We start from the raw sequence: 10,000 nt of genomic DNA, 5'->3' as shown, positions 1-10,000 counted from the left end.
AAAGTAAAGGATTCTCTTATCGATTTCATAAGCTTTGTTCTTAAAAATACATCTGGCGGATTATGTAAAGTCTAGATAAGAGAATCATGAATAATTGACAATAGAAAGAAGATTTCTTTATTGAGTTATCAAGGACTAGATGTTTTATAATAGTATTATAACGCATATTGTATATCTGCTTTGATTGCGATGTTGCTTTTTTTAGGATTTGCGGAAATAGTTTTCGACAGATTATGTAAAAGGAGAGATAAGTCCATTATCGGTTTTTTGCAAAAGGTTTCCGTTTTGGAAAAGAGATTATGGTAACCATAAATAGACGCGAGTGGAAGGACTTGACTATGTTCTTTATTTTGCAGATGATATATATATATATATATATATATATATATATATATATATATATATATATATATATATATATATAAACACACACACACACACACACACACACACATATATATATATATATATATATATATATATATATATATATATTTATATATATATATACTTGCATACATATATACATATACATTTTACTGTCACGAGGATCATGTGAATAAATATATACAAAAAAGTCAGTAAGAAATAACGAAACATTTTAGTACCTACCGCATTCCTACATTTTGATATACCCTTCCTCACGGTACAATATAAAGGGATTTACAATTGTGAAGGACATCAGATTTATGTGTTTACTTTTTACTTATTGACATCTTTTGCGGAGGATTAACTTTTTTAGTTATTCTTTTTATATTTGTTTTGTTTATGTTCGCAAAATCCTTCACCGAGAGAGAGAGAGAGAGAGAGAGAGAGAGAGAGAGAGAGAGAGAGAGAGAGAGAGAGAGAGAGAGTGAGAGAGAGAGAGAGAGAAAATAATTATTTTAATATCTATTGATAGTGGGTAAGACTGATGGTATAATTGTTTATAATTTTTGTTACATAGATTAGGACGGTAGTGAATGTCTTGAGTGATTCTTTCATTTCGCTTGACAGCAGCAATAAGGGATACTTTGGAAGAGTTATTTCTTATTTACCAAAAAGTACAAGTGTTTTTATATTCTAATTTTCTGGCTATAATTCTTCCTTTGGAAATCCCGATCCAGATCATCAATGATTGCTGAGGACCATACTTATATCATCATCTTTATCATCTCTTCCAACGCCTATTTACGCAAAGGGCCTCAGTTAGATTTCACCAGTCGTCTCTAGCTTGAGCTTTTAATTCAATACCTCACCATTCATTATCTCCTACTTCACGCTATATAGTCCTAAGCCATGTAGGCCTGGGTTTTCCACCTCTTTTAGCGCCTTATGGAGCCTAATTGAATGTTAGGTGAAATAATCTCTCCTGAAACACATCAGTCTCGGGTGATCTGGATGCATTTGGTAACGACCCAGCCTGTATGAAGAGATTTCCTACTCCTCAGGGATTATGATTATAATGATGATAATGATGATAACGAAATAGTTCAAGATCAGAGTCTCTTTGAAAAGTGCAGCACCTAATTGATGACGTTGCGTCAAATTGATGGAAGCTACCTTTAAGCAGCGTGCCTTGACATTATGAATAACAGAATGGATATCTGGAGACTACAAGAGAGCAAGGTAAGGAAGAGAAGACGATGGATTGACAAACTAAGGAAATTTGCTCAGGAAGACCATTAACTGACGCGAGTGGAATGACATGACCGAGGACTAGTATCAGCTGATGATGATGATTATATATATATATATATATATATATATATATATACATATATATATATATATATATATATATATATATATATATATATATATTTATATATATATATATATATATATCTATATATATATATGTACGTATATATATATATATATATATATATATATATATATATATATATATATATATATATATATATATATATATATATATATATATATATATATGTGTGTGTGTGTGTTTGTGTGCCTGCTTTTTAACGCTTACTTTTTTTCTATAATCAAAATATGTTTTATAGTTTTATTTATCTTTTGTAAAAGATATATATGAAAAGACAGTTAAACAGAGCACTGTAATATCATAGGAATAGTTAAACAAGGTAGCTAGGAGAATTTCTTACTATTAAAAAGTAATCTATAGAACTTTAGATAGAGCTTATAAATTTAGGGCAAGAGCATCAAGCACTATAAGAAGTAATATTGGCCACGTCCATATGGAACTATTCATGCACTATTAAAACCGAATGATTAAAATCGTTCCAAGTAAGACATATCTGCCATAAATTTCCCTGATATTGCCTTAGCATGCACGAGAGAGGAAATATATTACACTAATAAAAAGATCATGCAGATATGATTCATCTGCTTCATGCAGCCAATTTCACAGGTTTGAGCAAGATGGTTTTTTTTTATTATTATTATTATTATTATTATTATTATTTTTTGTCGTTTTAGCTTTCTGGGCTATATAATACCGGTGCTTTCATTTAGGTTTTAAGTATAACTTTCATACGTAAAGCAACAGAATATCAAGTACCGCTATATGAAAATGGAAGAAAATTTGGCAAATTACTGCCATATGTATTCTGGGGGGGGGGGGGGATAATTGAAAAGTCTATATTCCTATGAAATGAAAGTTTTTATGTATGGAAAATGTTAAGTACACATCAAATAATAATCTCATAGATGAGAAGCAAACTAAAAGGAAATTATAAAGGAGACGAAGTAAAGAGAACCTTTTTAATATGTACAATTATAAAATATATTTCATTTCAGGCGACACATTGTATAAAGATTGACATTTAACACTTTACCGGACGAAGAGAGAAATAAAGGAGAGAGAGAGAAAAAAAAACACTAATGTTAAAATTAAGGATTTTCTTAGATATTTTTAATGGTGTCAATCCTTTTTTTCTTAATTGGTGCTCTTAGTTGCTAGCTGAGCAGGCTAGAGATTGGTCACCCTGTCACCCAGCTATACCCATCCGGACTTTACTGTCTGTCATCAGTATGGACATTTGCATATGATTTACCTTAGATATATTTACTAAACACACTGATGTCATTCACTTACTTCTATATATGGCATACATATTAAATTTATAGTAATCATTAATTTGTTCATGACTACTTTTTAAAATTAAGGATGTATTTTTTTATGAAAATTTGTTTTGTAAAATATAAAAGTATATTACAATTTCATGAGATGATAAGGACATTACGATTGTTAATTGTTATATGATACGATATAACAGGCCAATGAAATATGCTCCAGTTTTTGGTACTACTGCCACTTACTTTACTTACTGTCAACAGGACCTCCACTGTCGTTTTACCTTGTTCGTCCAGAGTATTTAACATTTCATATTGCGTATTGTTCATTTACTGTTAATCGTCGCTGTTGTATGACTGTTGAAATAAGAAAGTTCTCAGTTTCCTCTTTAAAACCTTAATGTCTTCAATCATTCGAATGTTTCGTGGGGCCGCATATTTAAAGGCTCTGGGGCCTAAAGTAGACATAAATATAGGTTCCAGCAGTTTTAAGCCATCTGTAACTATTCTCGTGTCGACACGATTTGTTGGCTGCGCAATATGTAGCAGTTCTCTTAAGTACTTTGGACGCTCGGTTCTGATAACTTGGCGGGTTATTGTACATATTTTGAACTCAATTCTTGCTTTAATCGGCAGCCAGTGTGAATCGATTAGTATAAGGATGATCCTTTTTCTAGGTGGGACACCTTTTATCAGTCTTGCTCCTCTGTTTATTATGTTTTGTAATTTCTCAAGTTGCCCTTCTGGTAAATTATAATAGATAGAGTTGCAGTAGTCAATCATGGTAATAACAGAGTTTATCACAAGTTTCTTTACAGAATTTTCGTCCAGGTACATTTTTTATAAACACAATATTTCTTAGATGATAACCAGTAGTTTTTATTACATTTTCTATTTGGGCATTTAGAGACAGGTTACAGTCAAGAAATACACCTAGGTCTCGAACTTTACTAGATATCGGCGCCGAGTCATTATTTATGTTCATTTGAATATCACCTAAGTTTTTCACGCAGTTTCTCTTGCCCACCACCATGAATTCAGTTTTGTTCTCATTTATTTTTAGTTGTTTAAATGTCATCCATTCTCTAACACTATCAAGGATTCGGTTTAGAGTTTCAGTAGTGTCATGTATATCATTTATGGAGAAGTAAAATTGTGTCATCTGCAAATAGTTTAAACTTCACGCCATACCTTTGTAGCATTTTCGATAGAATAATAGTATAGATGCAGAATAAGATTGGGCCAAGTACACTCCCTTGGGGTACCCCTCTGTTTAAGGATTCATATGATGAATAAGAGTTTCCAATTCGTACACAGCAATTTCTACCAACTAAGTAGTCTTTTAGTTATTCGAAGGCTTGATCTTCAACGCCGATGGACCTTATATCATTTAGTAGCAGTTCATGCACAACTGTATCAAAAGCAGCACTGAGATCGAGCAGTATTAAGATGCAACATTTATTTTCATCCATCATTTCTGGCATATCATTTACAACAGAGCAGATGGCTGTCTCCGTAGAGTATAGTTTTCTGTAAGCAGATTGGTTGTCAGGCAAAGCTTCAATTACTTCTAAGTGGCTGACTAGTTGTTCAAGAATTACATATTCAAGCACTTTTGAGACAAAGGATAGATTTGAAGTTGGTCTGTATGAGCTTAGTTCCTGGTAGTCCAGTGCATTTTTCAGAACTGGTGTGACTATAGCCATTTTCTCATATTTAGGAAACTTCCATTCACCAATACTTGCATTTGCTATTCTCATTATTATTTCGGCTAGAAAAGTCTCTCCCTCCAATTACTTCAGATATTGGCATAGGATCGATCGCGCAGTTTGTTTTCTTTGCTCTCTTGATAATTCTGGTGATGTCATCTTGTGTTATGCTGTTAATTCGTATTAATTTTGTCTCTGTTCATGGTGTATCATTAATCTGATGTTGAGTATTTACAAATGACCTGGTTATATTTTCAATTCTGTTTTCAATTTGCTAGTTCCTAGTCACTGTATCCATCAGGTACTGTAGCTTCTTTTCTCTTATATTTCCCATTATACCATTCAGAAGACGATATAACTTATTTGCAGGAGTGAAGTTGTTTTTTAAGTTCTTGACGGCTAGGTAGCCACTGTCCATTGTTGCCTTTGTTATAAGTGGAGTTTTTATGAAGTTCTTGACACCAAGGCAGCTTTTGTCCATTGTTACCTTTGCTATGAGTGGAGTTTTTAATGAAGTTCTTGACAGTGAGGCAGCTGCCTTCCATTGTCAACTTCGTCAAGAGTGGAGCTGTTAATTAAGTTCTGGATGGTGAGGCAGCTGCTGTCCATTATCACCTTTGTTATGAGTGGAGTATTTAATGAAGTTCTTGACAGTGAGGCAGCTGCTACCCATTGTCAATATCATCAGGAGTGGAGCTGTTGATTAAGTTCTTGGTGGTAAGGCAGCTTCTGTCCATTGTCACCTTTGTTATGAGTGGAGTTTTTAATGAGGTTCTTGACAGCTGCCTTCCATTGTCAACTTCTTCTGGAGTGGAGCTGTTGATTAAGTTCTTTTCGGTGAGTCAGCTGTAGTCTATTGTCACCTTTGTTATGAATGGAGATTTTAATGAAGATCTTGATAGTGAGGCAGCGGTTGTCCATTGTCATCTTTGTTAGGAGTGGAGTTTTTAATGAGGTTCTTGACAGCTGCCTTCCATTGTCAACTTCTTCTAGAGTGGAGCTGTTGATTAAGTTCTTTTCGGTGAGTCAGCTGTAGTCTATTGTCACCTTTGTTATGAATGGAGATTTTAATGAAGTTCTTGACGGTGAGGCACCTTCTGTTCGTAAGATCATGGACTCTGTTCATAAGGTCATTCATGAACGAGGTGTTGATATCGGGAAGGAGGCTTGCACTGGCTCTGACAGGCGTTGGATATGAAGTAGGTTCAATTCACTAGGGGAAGTCGGCTGCACCAGGCTAAAGGGAATCACTACTGACCCTTTTTCTGAGGGCAATAAATGCCTTTTGAGCCACGAACGGTTGTTAAGTGAGCTGAAAAATCTTGGCTACATGGGTAGCTTGTTTTGATGATGAGTACTGCTTCAGGAGGTAAGATTTGAGCGTATCATAATGTATCGACCGTTGATTTGGTCACAAATCCTGAAAGTATGCAAATGATCTAACTGATAAGGGCAAGATTAAAGAATCGAGGTTAAACTAGCCAGGAATAAGTCTTACAGTTTCCTTTTACTTGTGGTTCTTTATCCTCTGAGCAGCATGTTTCCTAATGAGAGTTATACATAAATAATGTATATATATATATATATATATATATATATATATATATATATATATATATATATATATATATATATATGTGTGTGTGTGTGTGTATATATATGTATATATTATATATATATATACATATATATATATATATATATATATATATATATATATATATATATATATATATATATATATAGGCGTGCGTGTGTGCGTGCCTATATATATATATATATATATATATATATATATATATATACATATATATATATATATATATATATACATATATATATATATATATATATATATATATATATATATATATATATATATATATATATATATATATATGTATGTATGTGTGTGTGTGTGTAGATACACTTTCCCAACAACAACAAAAAGGTTGAATATGATCTAATTTCCCGTTAATACGACAGCAAACGTTCTTTGAAAAATTGTTCTCTTTAGGTTTTTGATATATAAATTAGAATGCTAGGAAAAGAAATAGTTTAATGAAAAAAAATCACCCTGTCCTTAAAATGTACTTATGCATAATACTGATAGAAAATTACCACTAATCAAACTTTGGACTATATCATTCATTACGTGTATACAAATGTTAAAGTAAACAGCTTTTCGTTTCATTTATAATATATTGACCTAATTTAATCCTACCAGTATCTTTTAACGAGGCAATATATTACTGGGTATAAAGTACATAGTTAATGGGGCCTATTATTGTGAATAACAGTAAGCCCTCCCTGTTATGTGGATCAGCGGTTACCTTGGGAACGAGCTCTACCAAACAATATTGCTCGTACCTAATTTGTCTACAGTACCAATAAATATATACTTAAAATCTCATTTTTATTATTTATATACATGAAATATTACTGTAAGTAAGTTGTTATAATCTTAAGATAATTTTAACAACTTATTTACGATAGTTTGACAATGTTTATATGGTATGGCAAGATTCATAAGGCTTATTTATGGACAAAATAAAATAATCGCTTGGTGTTGCAACCTTTGTTTTCCAACTAAATTGTATGTTAAAATTTTGGAAAAATATTTACATTTTCCACGTTAGGGTAGGTACTTATTATCAAAAGAATAATTCTACAGGGTATTATCATTTAAAGAATAAAAGATAAAAACAGATATGTTACCTTATTCAGTTTTTTCAATAAAGGAAACATAACTGTAAAATGTTCCCCCAAAACACATTTAGTTTACTATATATGTATGAGAAAGAACCCATATAATCGAGTGAAATAATGTTTTTTAAAACGTTTATTTATTCACAGCACGACTCAAATCACTTGAATCTCTTGCTTCAGGGTACATTCAGGCGCACTATTCCTTCTTTTTCAATATTTACTTTCCTTACTGAGCTATTTTAGTAGTTGGGAGCCCTTGGGTTTATAATATCCTGCTTTTCCAACTTGGGTTGTAGGTAAGCTGATAATAATAATAATAATAATAATAATAATAATAATAATAATAATAATAATAATAATAATAATAATTTAATAAATCTCTAATCTATTTTCTATTTCTTCAATCATGTAATAAGGTAGTGGTGGTTCAAACACACCTGAATACTATACGGTCTGTCAATGAATTTCACCAACAGTACTGCTGCTCAGCACAGCAATAACTGTTTGTCTCTTCCTTTGAATTATATATGCGAAATCCTTCATGTTTCCAGGCATATTTCCTTGAACAAGATCATAGGAACCCAAGGAGAAAATTTCCATGAAATCTGTAGGTTGATCAAAAGAGCAAAAATAGTCTTTGAGGTGAAACTAATCTGATTTGTCATTTCCTTATCTATGACTGGAGAGGTCGTTTCATAACTTCTATGAAGTTGGTATATCTCTTGAGAACTGTTTTGCTCTAGTGGCCATAAAGTATAGTTGAGGTAAAAATCAGGACAGACAGAGAGAGAGAGAGAGAGAGAGAGAGAGAGAGAGAGAGAGAAGAGAGAGCTAATATAATATATGTATATATATATATATATATATATATATATATATATATATATATATATATATATATATATATATATATGTATATATACATATATATATATATATATATACATATATATATATATATATATATATATATATATATATATATATATATATATATATATATATATATATATATATATATATATATATATATATATATATATATATATATATATATATATATATATATATATATATATATATGTATATACATGTATATATATATATGTAAAGATTTGATTCAGAAGTGATTGCTGCACAATTCTTTCATGTATTTTATTTTTAGATATACATTTTAGACACATTTTCCTACCTTAACTTTATTCTTTATTGGAGCTATAAAGGGAATGATACAATATAAAAAAATAAATATTGACAAGTGCCAGAAATAGGATTTTCTTTTTATCAAAACTTTATATCCAGTTTTCCATAAATTTTCTTGTTTTTCAGATTATAAATTCCTCTCCCCTTTAACCATGAAGGCTTCTAAATAACTCTCTAACTCTCGGACATTAAGTTTCATCCTTCTATTACCGTGATCTTTTGATATCCAACATTCAATCATGGTCTTTTAAAATCCTCGTCTCATCAAAGAGCAGCAGTTATGGTTAGAATGGCGTGTGTTTACTCGTGGTGCTATTCAAAGCTTGAAAGAATTCTCTTTCAGAGCCGAGACTAAAGGGTTTGGAATATCTCTCGTAAGTGAAATGTTGATAATATTTTGAGTTTTCCTACATCTTTTCTTTTGGGGTCTAGTGATGAATTAATATGTCTTTGATTTCGAACATTTAGAGAATGGAGGACCAGATTAAAGGTTCAATCAGTGCAAGAATATGTCTCCATTAATACTTTTGTTTAACGTATCTGGCAAGTATTTATATTCTCCATAGTTCAAATGATTTGTTTCTAATTAAATTTGGTATTAGTTAAGAGTATCATCAATCACTACTAGGTATTTTACGTTATTGCTTCTCTAAAACCATATTTTTTAAATCATTAATCATAGAATTGAGATCACAAACACGAGGGGAACTTCTTTACCTAATTTACTCTAAAAAAAATGTTCATATTTCATTTGTTGCTGTTGGCTACCTAATTCAAATTACGCTTAATGGGTCAATATGTTTGAAAATCGAATATATATATATATATATATATATATATATATATATATATATATATATATATATATATATATATATATATATATATATATATATATGCATATATAAATATAGTGCTAAAAAAATTAACCTCATACTGGAATTGAACTCTTGTCTCTTGAAATAAAAGGCAAGCTCTAAAAGATATCAGATCCTAAGTACTAAAAATATCTCTGAATTTACCTGATGAGACCACGGTCTATTTCTGAGAATGATACCGTGTTAATTTTCCTCCATGTTGACTCATTTCATATATTAGGGGTAAATCGATTCAAAATATTTCAATCAGATCACCTTGTGGTCGGAAAAATAGGCAAATCTTGTTGGTATGAAAGATTGCAGAGTGTAGTCACACCAGGCAAACCTTGAAATTCTTTTACAGTGTCTCATGTCATGATTGGTAGCGATCTTGCCTTTCATTTGAAGAGACTTAGGTTAGATTCCAATATGACGGGAAATTAATGCATATATATATATATATATATATATATATATATATAT

This window comes from Palaemon carinicauda, chromosome 1 (assembly GCF_036898095.1).
Source record: "Palaemon carinicauda isolate YSFRI2023 chromosome 1, ASM3689809v2, whole genome shotgun sequence".
Classification (NCBI taxonomy): Eukaryota; Metazoa; Arthropoda; class Malacostraca; order Decapoda; family Palaemonidae; genus Palaemon; species Palaemon carinicauda.
Note: the sequence above shows the minus strand (reverse complement) of the source record.